Below are 18,245 nucleotides of genomic sequence, written 5' to 3'. Positions count from 1 at the left end.
TTGGGATATTTCCACTAATAAATGTAGAGGAATTATAGGCAACACATTTATCTGCTAATTACTGTCATATGAAATTTGCTTTGCTGGAAGGAACACATAATCACACAGTGATGGCAAATACATGGCAGGCATGTCTCACTTCCCACCCACATGCAAACATCACTAATTGATCATGGCACCCTTTCCCACTGAAAGCAGATGTGACCTCAGAATCCTCCTCAACAAAAACTTCAGGGACCCATCACCAAAGGAATAGAATTGTAACCAGGATGAGTTCCATTTAATAGCTATGTGGGTTTGAAAGAGTTATTTAATCTTACTAAGTCTTTGTTAACTTGCTTATAAAATGGGAACAATAATATCTACCTTCTGATTAGTTTTGAAGGTTAAATGTCTGTGAAATCCTTGACATTGTACATGTGTTGCTGTGATGCTGAAAGCTATGCCACTGGTATTTCAAATACCAGCAGGGTCATCCATGGTGGACAACTTTTAGCAGAGCTTCCAGACTAACACAGACTGGGAAGAAATACCGAGTGATCTACTTCCAACAATTTGCCAGTAAAAATCCAATCGATCACAACAGAATATTATCCAACATAGTGCTGGAAGATGAGCCCCTAGGTTGGAAGGCACTCAAAATACACAGTAGCTGTAACAATGGACTCAAGCATGCCAGTGATTGTGAAGATGGTACAGGACAGGATAACATTTTATTCTGTTGTCCATGGAGTCTCATGAGTCACAGCCAACTCAACGGCAACTACGACAACTATTATTATTATTGCCTTCGGATTGTATCGATCGAATAGACTTGCCTCCAAAGTTTCTCACCATAGGTTAGTGGTGAGGAAGACAGCATAAGGAGTTCCTTTTTAGGTTTATTCCAGACTCTCAGTGTGTAGTAAAGGGGATTACTAGTTGCTAGAGAGAGAGTGAATGCCTTTTGCTTTTATAAATGGTCAAGATGAGAACATCCAGGTGGAAAACTGCACATTTTGTAAAATGCCATGATGGGAGATATTGTCCATTCTGTCCCTCCGTGTCCTTTACACAATGACTCAAGTGATAAATTCCCAAGTTTGGTTCCAGGAAAAAGTTTGTCTGTACAGAAAAAATTTGTATGTTTTCCATTGTCAGAAGACCAAAATTAAGTAACCCAACATGTTTCCACTTTGCCTTGGCTGCCAGAAGGCTGGTGCCAAAAATGTATTACCCATGTGTCATAATTAGCCCAGATCAGGTGCCTAGAGACATCAACTCCTTCCACATCCTTCAGATGTTCCCAGTTTTCTTTTATCCTTAAATTGTTTGGTTTTATTCTGATTGCATATGCAAGCTTCTTTAATCCTCCTGGAAGAGTTGGGTCAGGGCCCTGACCTTTTAAAATCTCTTCCAACTCTAAAATTCTATGCAATCTTTAGTGAAACTCAATCATTAGAGCAAAAATGATTAGCTCTAAACCATACCTAGAGACGCTGCCATCCAAATAAGTAGGGGAGAAAAGGAGGGATCTAAAATATACTAAGAATCTACTGTAGGCTAAGCACTCTACATGTATAATCCTAATATTCTTGAGCTCCTCAGCCTGTGGGGACAAAGATGGGCACAATGGCATTAGTAGCCGCGTTCTGCAGCTCAGTGCCCCCACCAGCTCCTGCACAGCAGCAGGACTTCTGCCCACAATAGAGTCCCCTTAATTATTAATGGGAGTCACTAACTGTATCTCATGGGTGATCCATGTTCTTGGGATGCTTCTGCCATGAATATAGGATATTGGCCATGTTAGCTGAGCATGTTCCCATTCCAGCCCACCCCCTCTGCTCCTCTGGGAGGCTCTGACCTACCAAGGGTGCTGTTTTCTGGAGAAATCCCAAACCAGAAAACCGCTTGAGGTGCCAGCTTGTTACTGTAGATTCCCTTCCTTTTGGTTCTGTTCCATCAAGTAGTGGGAAAACCCTCTCCCCGCCTCTTCCAGTGGAGTGATAAAAATGAGTAAGAATGAAATCATCCAGGAACAGAATACCAAGGGAGAAGACAATTTTTTCTAGATCCAAACCTGGAGGAACTTCTATTCGAGCTGGTCTAAGGGCCAGCATAGGGAGACTCGGGAGGAGCAGGAGCCAGGAAGGTAAGAATAACATGCAGAGAGGATGGTGTCACAGACACCAAGAGAAGAACGTTTTTCACCAAGGAGTATCAGGCACTGCTCCCAGTTAGCCAGCTGCTGTTGAGTCGACTCCAACTCATGGAGACCCCATGTGTGTCAGAGTAGGACTGTGCTCCACAGGGTTTTCAATGGCCAATTTTTCAGAAGTATATTGCCTGGCCTTTCTTCCGAGATGCCTCTGGGTGGACTCGAAACTCTAACCTTCCGGTTAACAGAGGAGAGTGTTAACTGTTCGCACCACTCAGGGACTCCAGCCACTGCTAAATATGTGTTGTGTTGAGGAGGATTCTGTGAGGCAGACTTTATTGCTCCCATCTTAAAGATGAAGAATCTAGGCTCAGGCAGGTTGACTCGCTTTGCCCAAGATCACAAAGTTAGTAAGTGTCACAGCTGAGACTCAAAGCCCAGTCTACTGTGCTCTTTCCACAACACACCTTTGTGAAATGGATTAGAGCACACGCCTTTCCTGTTCCTCTGATTCTGTCAATATCTATTTCTCAAGCCTATAATAGGCCAAGTTTCTCTTAAAATGCTTCCAAAGTCAACTTCTCTTTCCAACAAATGCCAAGGACAGCATCCAAATGGCTTGAAAATCAGATTCCCAGCCGCTTATCTGGGCATGGCAACAAGGAGAGAAGGACTCACAGGGCAGATTTGAAACTGAGATAGAGGTTGGAGGTTTTGGTTCTCAATGATGTCATTTTTTATCAACATTCTAATAGATATAAATATGCTTCATAAAAATTATCAAGCATTCATATAAAGAGGATTATCATCTTAACTGGAGCAAGAGAAGAGAACAGATCTTTGGAAATTCTGCATTTGCTTTTTCTAGCTACAAGCTAACAGCAACAATGAAACAAACTGAGAAACTCTTATAATAATACTTCCTTTTCATCAATAGATATCTCTGTCCATCCATATCATCATGTGACTGACTTTTTTGGAGGTAGCTGCAGTAGATTAAAGAGGCTCAAAATATTCTGTGAGTTATGAGATGCAACAATTTTTTTTGAGGGGAAAAGCATATTATCTGAATATTGTTCTAGTTTCTGGTCTTCCAGTACTATAACCCCCTTGATTCCTTAGAAAAGGGGCAAGAATTTCTCCCCACTCCTGGGAATGTGACTACAGGAGCCCTTGCCAGATTGGGGTGCTCCAATATGTACTCTTCCCAGATCCATAACTATCAGATATGTACTAATACATCTCATGCCACCAGGAAACTTCATTTCCCCAGAATCTCAGAATTTTTTAGGCCAAAACACCCTAAAGACCTAGTCAGTGTATCTAACATTTATTTTTAAGATATGGAAACTTTTGTGTGTATATAGAAATACAACAAGTTGAAAAATATTATCTTAACATTTGACATCTTAATCCCTCTTAGGGAGGAAAGTATCATTGTTTGGAAAATATCTTGGTAAACATGCTTGGGATATGACATCATCAGGAACCAAGACCTCAGAGGAGGAAGAAGACAAGCTTCTCTGGAAGTGAATAGAGGAGGGCCTTGGGCAAAGTATTGTTTTTGTTTTTGTTCCTGAATGGGAGAAGGACAAGTGAGTGAGGGGGAGAAAGAATGGAGAAGGGAGTGAAAGGAAACAGAAAATTAAAATAATAATAGTAAAAAAAAAAAAAAACCAAACCCATTACAGTGGAGTCGATTCCCTATAGGACAGAGTAGAATTGCCCCATAGGGTTTCTAAGAAGCAGCTGGCGTATTTGAACTGCCAACCTCTTGGTTAGTAGCCTGAGCTCTTAACCACTACACCACCAGGGCTCCAATAGTAATAGCAGCTAACATTTATATAAGTTGGCACTGTTCTAATCATTTTACTTATATTGACTCATTTCATCCTCACACAAATTCTGTGAGTAGGTATGATCATGACCCTCATTTTAAACATGAGGATCTGAGGCACAGAAAGACTGAATACTTTGACGGTATCACACAACTAGCAAACGTGGAGCTGGCTGGGAGGAGGTGAAAGGACATCTTAAAAACGGTAGTGTCTGTTGTTCCATAAGAAGTTGTTTACATTGCTGCTAAATAAACCCTTTTCTGCTCTCCCTCCTCCTATCGAAAATATCTTCTGTAAAGTCGACAAACATTGCGTGTGATTGAATTAGTTTTTTATGAAATTCAAAGGAAGGGCTAAGTTTTATGTCTGGGCTAAGTGCGACTTCAAGGGGTGATACAATACTACGAGAGAGGGCTGGGGGAAGGCCATGAAAATATAAGCTCCACTTCCAGGAATTCTTGGAAATCTTGGCAGGATTTTGAACTTCAGAACTGGTGGATTTAAGACAATTTATCTAGGTCTCAGGGGCCAAGGAAGACCCAAATAACATCTGGAACACCAATAGAAACAAAGCTCCTCTGGTTGAAATTGGGTGAAGGCCAGTTCCCTGCCGGAATGGCCTCCCTTTTGCCCCAGCAGCAGCTCCTAAGTCACCCCACAGACCTCAGGCTCCACAGATTTAGTGCTCTTATTTTACAGATGGGGGCATGGTGATTCAGTGAAAGAATTCTCACTTTCCATGAGTAGAGCCAGATTTGATTGTTGGCCAATGCATCTCATGCACAGCCACCACCCTTCTGTCAGTGGCGGCTTGCATGTTGCTATGATGTTGAACCGGTTTCAGCAGAGCTTCCAGACTAAGATGGACTAGGAAAAAAGGTCTGGCGATCTACTGCCAAAATCAGCCAATGAAAACCCTATGCGTCACAATGGTCCAATCTGCAACTGAGCAGTTTTTTGTTCCTCTGTGCATGGGGTTGCCATGGGGTTCAACTCAACAGCAGCTGACAACAACAACAAATCTTATGAATGAACAAGCTGAGAAGAAGGACTTTGCTCTTACTTTAAGTGGCTGAAAACTGGCTTTTGCTTAATTTTTCCCTGCCCAGTATTTTTTAACGTTTTGGCTAAGTCATCAACACATAAAATTAGAAAATTTTGCATTTTATAAGTCTGCATTTCTTGCTTGTCTTAGAAATCTGGAAATCTATTCTGTCTTCCAGCAGAACAACACTCTACCTGTGGTGGGTTTGGACCACCACCTTTGCATGGGGCATGAAATTTCCAGAGTGCCATGGTCCCCAGCCTGCCTGCTTCACTTATTTACTACCTGATTGGAGGCTGAATTGGAAGCCCCTGATATAGCACATAGATACAGAGTTAGTGTCAACTTGGACATGAACTTTCATCTCTGCCTCCCTTTTTCAGAGTTTTATTGAGATGGATCGTAGCACCAGTTTTTATTACCAATGTATTTTGATGGCTAGTACAGTGTTTGGCTCATCAGAAGAACTCAATACATATGTCTTGACTCACGGATAGATGGATGGATGGAAGAAAGCTCATAGTGGCCCATGAGCAGAAGGAGGTATACTCCATTTCTCTTCCCCATCACTACTCCATCACCAAAGAACTTCACTGAAAGAGTATGTCTCTGTTGACTTTGCCCCTTTGGAGAGAACCTGCCAGAAGCAACTACTTTATCAGGGCCTGAAGCTCCCCACCTAGGGAGGAAACACACCTCTGGTTCTCAAGGTCAGGATCCTCAGACCATGGGCCTGAAGAGGAGAAGCCAATTCAAGCCAAAAAAGAGAAGCGTGGGCAACTCAATAGGTCTTCAAAAGATAGGGTGGAGCCCAAGGAAAAATCTCCAAAGCTGAGTCATTATGATAAACCCCAGATCCCAAGGAACAGCCCTGTGCAGTTCTCCTGTTGGCCAAATTGCATTTGAAGCCTTAATTATTATTCTGTTTTATACTTGCAGCCCCAGAGCATTGCTGTTAAAGTGCTTTCAAATGTTTGGGAAGTCAGTTGTGTTTAAGTTTATCATCTTACTGTTTGGTTGACAGGAACTATTTGTAAACGGAGCACCCTGCCAGTTACCAACATTTATTTGCAGTTATGTCACAAATGTTTTTGAAACTTGTGTTTATCTATAATTTGACACATCAAGAGGACTTTTGCTCTTGGCCTGAGCTCCTGCCAAAGCAAATGGTTATGTGTTAAAGTTGCTTTCATCAAACCTTCACAGAACTAATGGCTGCCTCTTACATCTCCCTGGCATCAGGGTTACCCAAACTGATGTTCTGAAAGCTATTGAACACATATGTGACAAGATGGGGAGCCCAAGTAGGATAAAAAAAGTGGGGGTGGGGGTTGAGGAACGAGCTGTACTTGGAATAAAGTTTTAAATAAAGGGATGTTTTCAGAGAAGCTGGCTCTGACATCCACAAAGGCAATTTGGCAGAAGACCCACTCAGTCTCTCATCCACCCCTGCACTGATTATGATGATTGCTCTTTGCTCTCTTGCTAAACTCAGAGGAAGATGTGTCGGCACCCGAAGGCATCTGTTTCACTCGGCTTGCTTACCCACCATTTCATCTAAACCCTGGGAAATCTTATCTTGGCCGATTTGTGGAGAGAAGCTCTCAGTTGGAAAAATAAATGCTTTTTGTGATGGATTTTGAAAATCATAGTACTTTATAGCTGGAAGGAGACCCTCAGAGATGATCTAGTCCTAACTCCAGCTTATCTGATTCATGTATTCATTTAACAAAGGTTTGCCAAGCCCCTTACACATACCAGGCACCATTCAACATGATGAGAAATATTGTGAATAGACAAGGCCCTTTCTTTCGTGGAGTAAGTAAACAAATAGCATAGCTTCAGGAAGTGTTAATTTCTATGAAGAAAATGAAAGAGGATTTTGTGATTAAGAGTGACTGAAGAAATAGGCAGTTCCTCAAAAAGTTAGACATAGAACTACCATATGGCCCAGAGATTCCACTCCTAGGTATATACCCAAGAGACTTGAAAGCAGTGACCCAAACAGATACGTGTATGCCAATATTCATTGCAGCGCTGTTCACGATAGCCAAAATGTAGAAACAATCTAAATATCCATCAGCAAATGAATGGATAAACAAAATGTGGTACATAATACAGTGGAATATTACTCAGCCATAAAGAGAAATGAAGTCCTGATGCCTGCTACAACATGGACGAACTGTAAAAACATTATGCTAAGTGAACTAAGTCAATCACAAAAGGACGCATATTGTATGATCTCACTTACGTGAAATAATTAGAATAGCCAAGTGTAAAAAGACCAAAGTTTATTCGTGGTTACCAGGGGCAGGAGAGAGAGGGGAGAAGGAAAGCATGGTTGAGGAAGTATTGAGTTTCTGTTTGTGTGATGGAAAATTCGGCAATGGATATCGGTAGTGGTTGCACAACATGATTGATGTAACTGGTATTACTTAATTGTAATTCAGTAATACCAGACCTGATTGAGCCTCGAGCATCCCCTGGGAGCAGGCCTTCGGGGTGGCCCAGTCTTCCTGCCCACTTTGGCAGCTAGTGAGGTAGTGGATCTCAGGGGGGCACCGTCAGAGCGCCAGCCTCATGGCGGAGCAGAACAGTGATGGTGCCTTGAGGACAGCGGACGGATTGGGGCAGGGACACAGGAGCCTCATCCCTTTCAGGGCCTCTCCTCTCTCCTTTTAGGGGGTACAGCCCCTGTTTGCTAAAAGCTCTTGGCATTATAGCCCACGGCGAAAGCTGCTCTGGTATTGCCCAGCTCAGGAGCCTGAGTGCAGCTCGGGAACCAGGGATGAATGCAGGCTGGGGCTCACAGAGATCACGGTGAAGGGCGGGGGTAGGACAGGGAGCAGGAAGAGGGTCCCTTGTGGGTGTGGTGAGAGGGGGTGGGAACCTGGGTACCCAGACAGCTGCCCAGTCTGAGGCCGCCTCAGGCCAACCGTGAGAAAATGTTTTATATAGATATTTTTACAAAAAATATGAAAATATATATAAATTAAACAAATATAAGTTTAAAACAAAAGAGTGATTGGAGATGTAGTTCTTTAGATAGGAAGACCCTTCGAGGGTCTGAAACTGAGCTGAACTGAGGCTAAATGATAAGGAAATAGTCAAGCAAATCACCTTGGGAAGGCCAGCAGAGGAGACAGCAAGTGCAAATGCCCTGGGATGAGAACGAGATTGGCATGCTGGGGAACAGAAACCTGACCATGAAGCTGGAGCTCCCAAGGTGACATTGGAGAGGGGCAGGGACCAGGTCATGCAAAGCTCCGGGGACCATGAGGAGGAGTTTGCTTCTAATCCAGATCGAAGCAAGAACAGAAAAGTGACTTACTCAGTCTTGTCATACAGCACATGCACGCTCAGTTCTCTCCTCCCCCTATTCAGGACTTCATAACTAGCACATTGTCTCTAAAACAAAAGCCACCATCCATTCTCTCATTGTATTTTCCCACTGAATCTGTGCTGTAGGAGGCACAGGATATAAGAAAACATGTCTGGGAGCAACACAGATTAATTCAGGAATATGTTCTCATAATGAAAATTGCTCAGTTAAAACGATCGCTCATTCTGAGTTTTCTTACGTGCGTGTTTCTCCATGTGCTTTTCAGTAGTTTTCATTCCCTCTGATCTAGGTTATAGGAGCAGAAAGTCCTTATAGCCATCATTTCTCAAACTTCACTAATTTGTCGATAACTTTCAGAGCTTTTGCCATATCCATGTCCCATGTCTACTATTTTTTCCTTAGTGTTTTAAACGGACTTATTATTTTAAAATTATTTAATCTGACTTATTATTTTTAATTATTTCTACAGGCTCCAATTGATAATATCTATGTAATTATGAGTTTGAAGTGCTAACTAGATTGTTTTATTTTATTACATATTAAAATAATTATACTATTAAAGTTAAAAAAAGTTTTGACCTTTGTACCACCTAAAATCATTTAACTTGTTATTCTCTGAGTATACTTTGGGGAAAAATACTTCCTGTATCCAATAGGGGGCATCATGTTCTCTCAGAAGGTTAGGGTTATAAGGATTCCATTTCTGTTTCTCCCTTTTATCTTTGCTCCTAACAGAAATATTTCTCTCAACTTCCAATTGTGCTCTTATTTCAAGTATAGAATATACAGACTCTCGAGAATCTCTTCTAAAATGTTTAGGATTTCTAAGTGAGAATGAGTAATACAATTATCAAGGTGCCCTGGTGGCACAATGGTTAAGTGCTTGGCTGATAACCCAAAGGTCAGCAGTTTGAACCCACCAGAAACTCTGTGGGAGAAAAGACTGGGCAGTTTGCTCCCGTAAAGATTACAAGCCTTGGAAACCAATAGGGCAGTTCTACTCTATCATACAGAGTTGCTAGGAGTTGGAATTGACTCAATGGCACACAACAATAATACAGCTATCAATTGCTTTCAACTCCTTTGCAAAGTGTCACCTGTACGTGACAGCGATAGAGAAATAGGAGAAAAGAGTAGACGGAGGTCCCCTCAGAAAGCCATTATCAAATGGCAATAGCACATGTATGCCATTGATCCAGATAGCAAGATCTAACAACAGCCAAGAACATTTTATGTTTTACTCTTTAGTGTGAAAAATTCAAACATATACAAAAGTAAAGCAAATAGTGTAGTGAACGCCCATGGACCCATCACCTAGTTTTTACAATTATCACTTATGGGCAATCTTGTTTTTCTACATTCCCATCCACTTTCCCTCTCCAGTGGGTTATTGTGAGCCAAATCACAGACATAATTTTATTTCATCTATAAATATTTCAGTATGTCTTTAAATACCATTATCATACTTAATAAAATTAATAACTACTTAATATCCTTAAATAGACAGTGCTTAAAACATATTTTAACAGTTGTTTTGTTAAGTCAATGCAAACAAGATTCATGTAATCCATTTGATTGTTATATTTTATACGTTATTTTAAATTTATAGCCCACCCATCTTTGTCTTACAATTTATTTTTTAAAGAAACCAACTCATTGTCCTAAAGCGTTTTCCACATTCTGTATTTTTTTTCCCTGACTGCATCCTTGTGGTGTTGTGTAAGTTATTCCTCTGTTCTCTAATTGTCCTACAAATTGCTATTTAACTCTAGAACTGTTCTGTCCAATATGGCAGCCACTAATCATGTGTGCCTATTGAGCACTTGTAGTGTGTTTAATCTGAATTGAAATATGCTGCAAGTGTAAAGTTCACATTGAATTCCAAAGACTTGGCACAAAAAAAGCAAAATAGCTCATTAAAAATGTTTATATTGACCATATGTTGAAGTGACAATATTTTGTTTATATTGGGTTGAATAAAATGTATTATTATAATTCATTTCTACCTGTTTCTTTTTACTTTTTTAATGTGGCTAATAGGTGGTATAACAATAAACAACACGATATGATGAAGAAGGGGAAGCAACTACTTTGACAGAGTGAAAGGATGAGAGGAGAGGAAGCCATGAGCAAAGCAGGAGAAGGACATTCCAGGCAGAAGAAAGAGCAAATGCCAGGGCTGTGCAGTAGGGAACAGCAGGATGTGTTCCATGAACAGATGGAAGGTCAGGGTGGCTGGAGCATCCTGGGCAACGGCAATGGGGAACAAGACAGGTCAAAGGCATGGACAGGACAGTGTAGGCCAAGGCCAAGATTCGGGTTTCATTCTAAGAATGATGAGAAGCTATTGAACAGTCTGGAAAAGAGACGTAGAATGACACGATTTACATTCTTTAGTGGCTTATTGAGATAAAAGCCAAATACCATAAAATTCACCCTTTTAAAGCATACAGTTCAGTGGTTTTTAGTATATTCACCAAGCTGTGCAATTGCCACTACTATCTAATTTTAGAAAACTTTCATTACCTCGAAAAGAAACCCTGTACTCATTAGCAGTCATTCTCCACCCCACCCCTGTACTCCTCCTAACTACTAATCTACTCCCTGTCTCTATGGATTTGCCCATTCTGGATATTTCATATAAATGGAATCATACAATATGTGTCTTTTTGCGTCTGGCTTTTTCACTTAGCATGAGGTTTCCAGGGCTCACCTATGTTATAACATGTATCAGTATTTCATTCTTTTTTTTAATGGCCCAATAATATTCCATTGTATGAATATATCACATTCCATTGATGGCCATTTAAGTTGTTTCCACTTTTGGCTATTATGAATAATGCTACTATCAGCATTCATGTACAAGATTTTCTGTGGACATATGTTTTCATTTCTCTGGGTTATATAAATAGGAGTGGAATTTTTGAGTCATGTGATAAATCTATGTTTAATTTTTTGTGGAACTGTCAAACTGTTTTCAAAAAGGTGTTCCATTTTACAATCCCATCAGAAATACATGAGGGTTCCAATTTCTCCAAATCCTTATCAGCACCTGCTATTGTCTCTCATTTTATTTTAGCCATCTTGTTGTTGTGTGTTGTCAAGTCGATTCCGACTCACAGCGACCCTGTAGGACAGAGTAATACTGCCCCATAGGGTTTCCAAGGAGTGGCTGGTGGATTCGAACTGCCAGCCTTTTGATTAGCAGCCTGAGCTCGTAACCACTCTGCCACCAGGGCTCCATTTTTAGTGAATATAAAAGGAGTTCTGGTGGTACAGTGGTTAAGCACTTGGCTGTAACTGAAAGGTCGACAGTTTGAACCAACCAGCCACTCCACAGGAGAAGGCTGTGGCAGTCTGCTTCTATAAAGATTACAGCCTTAGAAACCCTATGGGGCAGTTCTGCTCCGTCCTATAGGGCTGCTATGAGTCCAAATTGACTCAACAGCAACTGGTTAGCAGGTATAAAGTGGTATCTTACTGTGGTTTCGATGTGCACTTCCATAATGACTGGTGATGTTGATCATCTTTCCATAGATATATAGATATATATATATATATATTTGTCCATTTGTATATCTTCTTTAAAGAATGCCCATTCAACTTCTTTCCCCATTTTTAATTGGTCTATTTGTCTTCCTATTGTTGAGTTGTAAAACACAAGACCTTTATCAGACATGTGATTTGAAAATATCTTCTCCCATCCTGGGGATTTTCTTTTCCCTTTCTTGATGGTGTCCTCTGAAGAACAAAAGTTTTAAATTTTGATGCAGTTCCTTTTAGCTATTTTGTCTTTTGCTTCTCATGCTTTTGGTGTCGGATCTAAGAAGGCTTTGCCTAACCCAAGGTAACAAAGATTTACTCCTGTATTTTCTTCTAAGATTTTATAGTTTTAGTTTTTACATTTAGGTCTAGGATGCATTTTGATTTTTTTTTTTTTTTTTTGGATGTGGTGTAAGGAAGGGATCCAACTGCATTCTTTTGTAAGTGGATATCCCGTTGTCCTAGCACCATTTATTGAAAAGCCTATTCTTTTCTCATTGAATGGTCTTGGCACCCTTGTCAAAAATCATTTGACTATAAATGTGAAAGTTTATTTTTAATTTCTCAGCTCTGTTTCATTGATCTATACGTCTATCTTATGCCCATACCACACAGTCTTGATTAATGTAAATTTGCATTAAAATTTGAAATTGAGAAGGCACGTCCCTGAGTTCCCAACTTTGTTCTTCTTTCTCAAGATTGTTTTGCTATTCTGGTTCCTTTGCATTTCCATATGAATTTTAGGATCATCTTGTCAACTTTTGAAAAGAAGCTAGCTGGGATTTTGATAGGGATTACGTTGACTCTGCAGATCAATTTGAGGAGTATTGCAATCTTAATATTAAGTCTTCCAACCCAGGAATCTTGGATGACTTTCCTTTTATTTATGCCTCCTTTTAATGTCTTTCAATAATGTTTTGTAGTTTTCAGGGTGCACGTCTTACACTTCATTAATTAAGTTTGTTTATAAATCTTTTATTCTTTTTGATGTTATTGACAATGGGATTTTTTTTTAACTTCATTTTAGGATTGTTCATTGCTAGTGTATAAAAATACAATTCCTTTTTAAATAATGATCTCAAACTCTGCAACCTTGCTGAATTTATTAGTTCTAATAGCTGTGTATGTGTGTGAAAATTCCTTAGAATTTTCTATATACAACATCATGTCATCTGTGAATATAGGTTTTACATTTTTACTACCAATCTAGATGCCTCTTATTTCCTTTTTGTTCCTAATTGCCCTGGCTAGAACCTCAAATACAATGTTGAATAGAAGTGGGAAGAGTGGATATCTTTGTCTTTTGCCTGGTCTTAGGGGAAAAACATTTAGTCTTTTGCCATTAAGTATGATGTTGAAACCAAAAACAAATCAAACCTGTTGCCATCAAGTCAATTCCAACTCATAGTGACCCTATGAGACGTATGATGTTAGCTGTGTGTTTTTCAGAGATGGCCTTTATCAGATTGAGACCATTCTCTCCTACTCCTAGTTTGTTAGGTGTTTTTTATCATGAAAGAGTGTTGTATTTTGTCAGATGGTTTTTCTGAATCTATTGAGATTATCATGTGGGTTTTGTCATTTATTCTATTAATATAGCGTATTTCATTGACTGATTTTCATATGTTAAGCCAATCTTTCATTCTTGGGATAAATTCCACTTGGTCATGGTGTTGGAGCCCTGGTGGCACAGTGTTTAAGAGCCACAGCTGCTAACCAAAAAGGTCAGCAGTTTGAATCCATCAACTGCTCCCTGAAAACCCTATGGGCAGTTCTACTCAACTATGAGTTGGAGTTCTACTCAACTATGGTTAGAATTGACTAGATGGCAAGGGGTTTGGGTTTTGGTCATGGTGTTAATCTTTTAATGTGTTGCTGGATTACGTTTGCTAGCATTTTGTTGAGAAATTTTGCATCTATAGTCATAAGGGAGATTGGTCTATAGTTTTCTTGTGATGTATTTGTCTAGTTTTGGTATCTAGGTAATATGGACTCACAGAACAGTTGGGAAGTTTTCCCTCCCTCTTGTATTTTTTGGAAGAGTTTTTGAAGAATTGCTATTATTATTTTTAATCATTTGGTAGAATTTACCAGTGATGCCATCTGGGCCTGAGCTTTTCACCTTGGGAAGATTTTTTTATTACTAATTCAATCTCTTTATTTATTATAGTTCTATTAAGATTGTCTATTTCTTCTTGAATCAGTTTTGGTAGCCTGTGTCCTTCTAGAAATTTGACCTTCATTTTTGTTGGCCTTCTAGTTTATCAAACACGATGTCTTTTTCTAGCAATTGGTCTTTCCAGATGACATGTCTAAAGTGAGTCGAAGTCTCACCAACCTCACATCTAAGGAAGTTTCTAAGATGATTTTTCATTCTTTTGGCAGTCCACGGTTTATTCAATATTTTTTGCTAACACCACAGTTTGAACACATCCATTCTTCTTCTGTCTTCCTTTTTCATTATCCAACTTTTATATGCATATGAGGAAATTGAAAAGATCATAGGTTGGGTCATATGCACCTTAGTCATGAAAGCAATATCTTTACTTTTTAAAACTTGAAAAAGGTCTTCTGCAGCAGATTTTCCCAATGCAATACATCGGTTAATTTCTTGACTGCTGCTTCCATGGACGTTTATTGTTGATCTAAGTAGAATGAAACCGTTGACAACTTCAATTTCTTCTCCATAACAGAACTTACACATTTTAAAATGAAAACGCATTTATCCTTTCTCATGGATACGCAGAGCTCCCCCCGACAAAAACCTATTTCTAGATGCAGTCAGGAAAATGCCACCATTTTGCATTCAGTTACCACTCACCAGCAGGCAGCTCTACCATCAACTGTGTATATGTGAGCAGAGCCCTATGTAGCGCTTTCATCTTCTTCATTTGTACTGACAAGTCACACAGGAGAAGCTCTGCTTTGCCAGTCTCCCACTTAAGACAGACGTAATTAGATTGTCTTCTGGCTTTGATCAGAGAGGGACTTCGGAAAGTGTAACAGGTCGAAATGAATTTGATTGCCAGAAAACAGAGTGCCAAAAATAAAGCATAAACAAAAGCCAAGAAAATAGAGTTGGTTGATGCATGACATGGTATGGGGCTCTAGGTATTTCAAACAGCCTGGTTCAATGGAAGCAATTAGGAACAGCAGTAATTGCCTGTCAGGCAACATTGCCATTTACGAGGACAGAGCTGATGCATTTAGACACACAGGCTGCCGGGGGCCCTCCATCTTAGCCTTTCACTTTTGGAGACTGTCTTCTGGTTTCCATTACAATGACGCTCAAACTGCCGACCCCATTAAAATGTCAAGGTGGGAGGGAGAAGAAGGTCTTGAAATAAGTCTCTCAAGGCCATTGCCATGGTTGCTTTATTTATGGAGCAGGGTTCCTGTACACACTTATTTTACCTTTTCTTCTGCTTAAGTGATGAAAGCAACAAGTCCCTTAGCCACATCCAGCCAGGCAGCTGAGGAGACAAAATTTATTCTCTTCAAGGGGGGCTGCAGTCAGGTCACATTCTGCCCTCCTCTGTTCTTTTCCATACCTGGAAGAGTGAGTTTAGGCACTCCAGTGTAACTTTTTGTGCACCAGCTCCTAAGCCAGTGATTCTCAAACCTTCATAGGGTTGTTTTTGGTTTTTGTGGTAAAAATATATAAAACAAAACATTTGCCCATTCAACAATTTCTACATGTACAATTCAGTAACATTGATTACATTCATCAAGTTGTGCAACCATTACCACTATACTTTTCCCAATTATTCCATCACCATTAACAAAAACTCAGTGCCCCCTAAGCAATGACTTCTGCTTTTCCCTTCCCTCCCACCTGTGGTAACCACTAATAAGCTTTGGTCTCTATACATTTGCCTACCACATATGAGTGAGATCATACGGTATTTGTCTTTTTGTGACTGACTTACTTCACTCAGCATAATTTTTTCAAGGTTCATATATTTTGTGGCATGTATCAGAATTTCATTTCTCTTTATGGCTGAGTAATATTCCATTGTATAGATATACCACATTTTGTTTATCCATTGATTTGTTGATGGACATTTCAGTTGTTTCCACCTTTTGGGCTATTGTTAATATTGCTAAAATGAACATTGGTGTTTGTTTGCATTTCTGCTCTCAATTATTTTGGATATATACCCAAGACTGGCATTGCAGGTCATATGGTAGCTCTATTGTCAGCTTTTTGAGGAACTGCCAAAGTGTTTTCCACAGTGGCTATACCATTTTGTATCCTCACCAGCAATGGATGAGGGTTCTAATTTCTCCACATCCTCTCCAGTCTTTTGGCTGTAGCCATTCTGGTAGGGGTGAGGTGGTATCTCACTGTGGTTTTGATTTGCATCTCCTTAATGGCTAATGACGCTTAGCATCTTTTCATGTGCTTGTTGGCCATTTGTAGATCCTCTTTGCTGAAATGTCTATTTAAGTCCTTTGCCCATTTTTTTACTGGGTTGTTTGTCTTTTTGTTGTTAAGTTGTAGGAGTTTTTTTATATATTCTGGATAGTAAACCAAACATAGGATTTTAAATACCCAGTTCCACAACTATAAATGTTGTGACCATCTGGAATTCCCCCTTCCCCTCACTTTGTTTAGAAAAGCCCCAGCTGTTCTTGTTTCAGATTACTTTAGTCCAAATTCAGGGTCAAGGAAAAAAGAAAAAAGTACCCATCCGTAGGGCTAGGAAGGATTGTAATAATACATGTAATGTGTGTGTAGGGAAATACAAGTTCATCAGTAATGAGACAGACTGCTGAGCTCCTTAGGGAACGGTGAAAAACCTAGGTACCTTCACAGGCATTGTAAGCATTGGTCAGTATTAAAGTCACTCCTTTCTTAGTGAGGAAATAATTGAAAAAAACAAAACAGAAATGCTGATCTGGAAGCAGGGAGACCTGGGTCTCATCATCATATTACTTGTCTCTCGCAAGCCATGTCTCCTCAAGCGCATTTTTAACTTTGTAATATTTAGAGCTCTATACCCAGGGCCTAGAAGAGTGCCTGGTACCTAGTAGGCTCTTGTTAATACATGTATTTGCCAATTAAACTTTTTTGAAACTTAGCCTACTGTTCAGAAATATGGGAATACTTCTAGTTGTCTAATCCATCTTATCATTTATTACAAAGACCTGCTGGGATAATGTATGTAAAAATTCCTTAGAAATGACTAATTATTATTCACATGCCTGGAGGAGTTTCTCCTTACAATTCACTGTGAGGATATAGCAATATTTCCTAAAATTTAAGTTATTAACTTGGATACTTAATAGGACTTCACACTTCATTAATTCAGTTAACATACAATATCTCTCTTTAGCCCGAGATAGGCAAGACAAGAACATTATCCCCGTCATACAGACGAAGAAAAACTGAGGCTGAGATATGAAATTAAATGACACAGTCAAAGGTACACAGCATGTCAGTGGAAGAATTGGTGCTAGATATCAGGATGTCAGCCCCCTGGTTCTGACTTTCCAGTTCACCATGATGAGAGACGACAACTTCTCCTTGGTGCCTTCTTCATTTTCTCATCATTATATGGCCTGTTGCAGAGAACCAAAGATTCATTTCCTGATCCACTAAGACTCACCAGAGCTAAGAAAGGTCAGCCCAATTGGATCTAACCCTCTGCGTTGAGGCGCTAGGGATGTAAGGCAGGATAAGAAAGGACAGAGTGCTAAAGAAAGAATAAGAGTAAAGACTGGAGGGACTTCCGGCAAAATGGCAGTCTAGGCAGAAGCACGACGCCGTCCCTCCACAGCAAAGATCTGAAAAACTAAGCCGAACAGAGAAAACAACAATCCTGAAACCCTAAAACGTCAAATGAAGAGATACAGAAGTCAGCCAAGCACCAAATGGAGTGAGAAAACTGACAGAGAATGGACAACAAGGAGAGATTCATGCAGAGGTCTCCTATCGGAGACCAGCAAACAGGGGGTACGAGAGGGCAGCTTCACAGAGCTTCCAGCGGAAACATAACAACCGGTAATTTGTGATATACGCTTTCCCACTCCCCACCCTTCTTCACCCACACTCGGCCTCCTCTGCTCCTGCGGCCACAATCTCTTGTCTGGGAAACACTGGCTGCTTGGATTCCAGACACCCGAACAGGCCAGCTCTCTGAGTGCCATTTGTTGGCTGCTGGTGTTGCATTTCCTCCCCTTCTTTTGATTTCTTCCTTACCTCTCACCACCTCCCCCTCCTTTCACTCAAATACCTGGCTCCGTGTGCCATCTTTGCTTCTTCCTGAGGGGCTGCAGAGCTCCTGTAATTTGTGATATATGCTTTCCCACTGCCTACCCTTCTTCACCCACACT

This window comes from Trichechus manatus, unplaced genomic scaffold, assembly GCF_000243295.1.
Source record: "Trichechus manatus latirostris isolate Lorelei unplaced genomic scaffold, TriManLat1.0 scaffold00011, whole genome shotgun sequence".
Taxonomy (NCBI): Eukaryota; Metazoa; Chordata; class Mammalia; order Sirenia; family Trichechidae; genus Trichechus; species Trichechus manatus.
Note: the sequence above shows the minus strand (reverse complement) of the source record.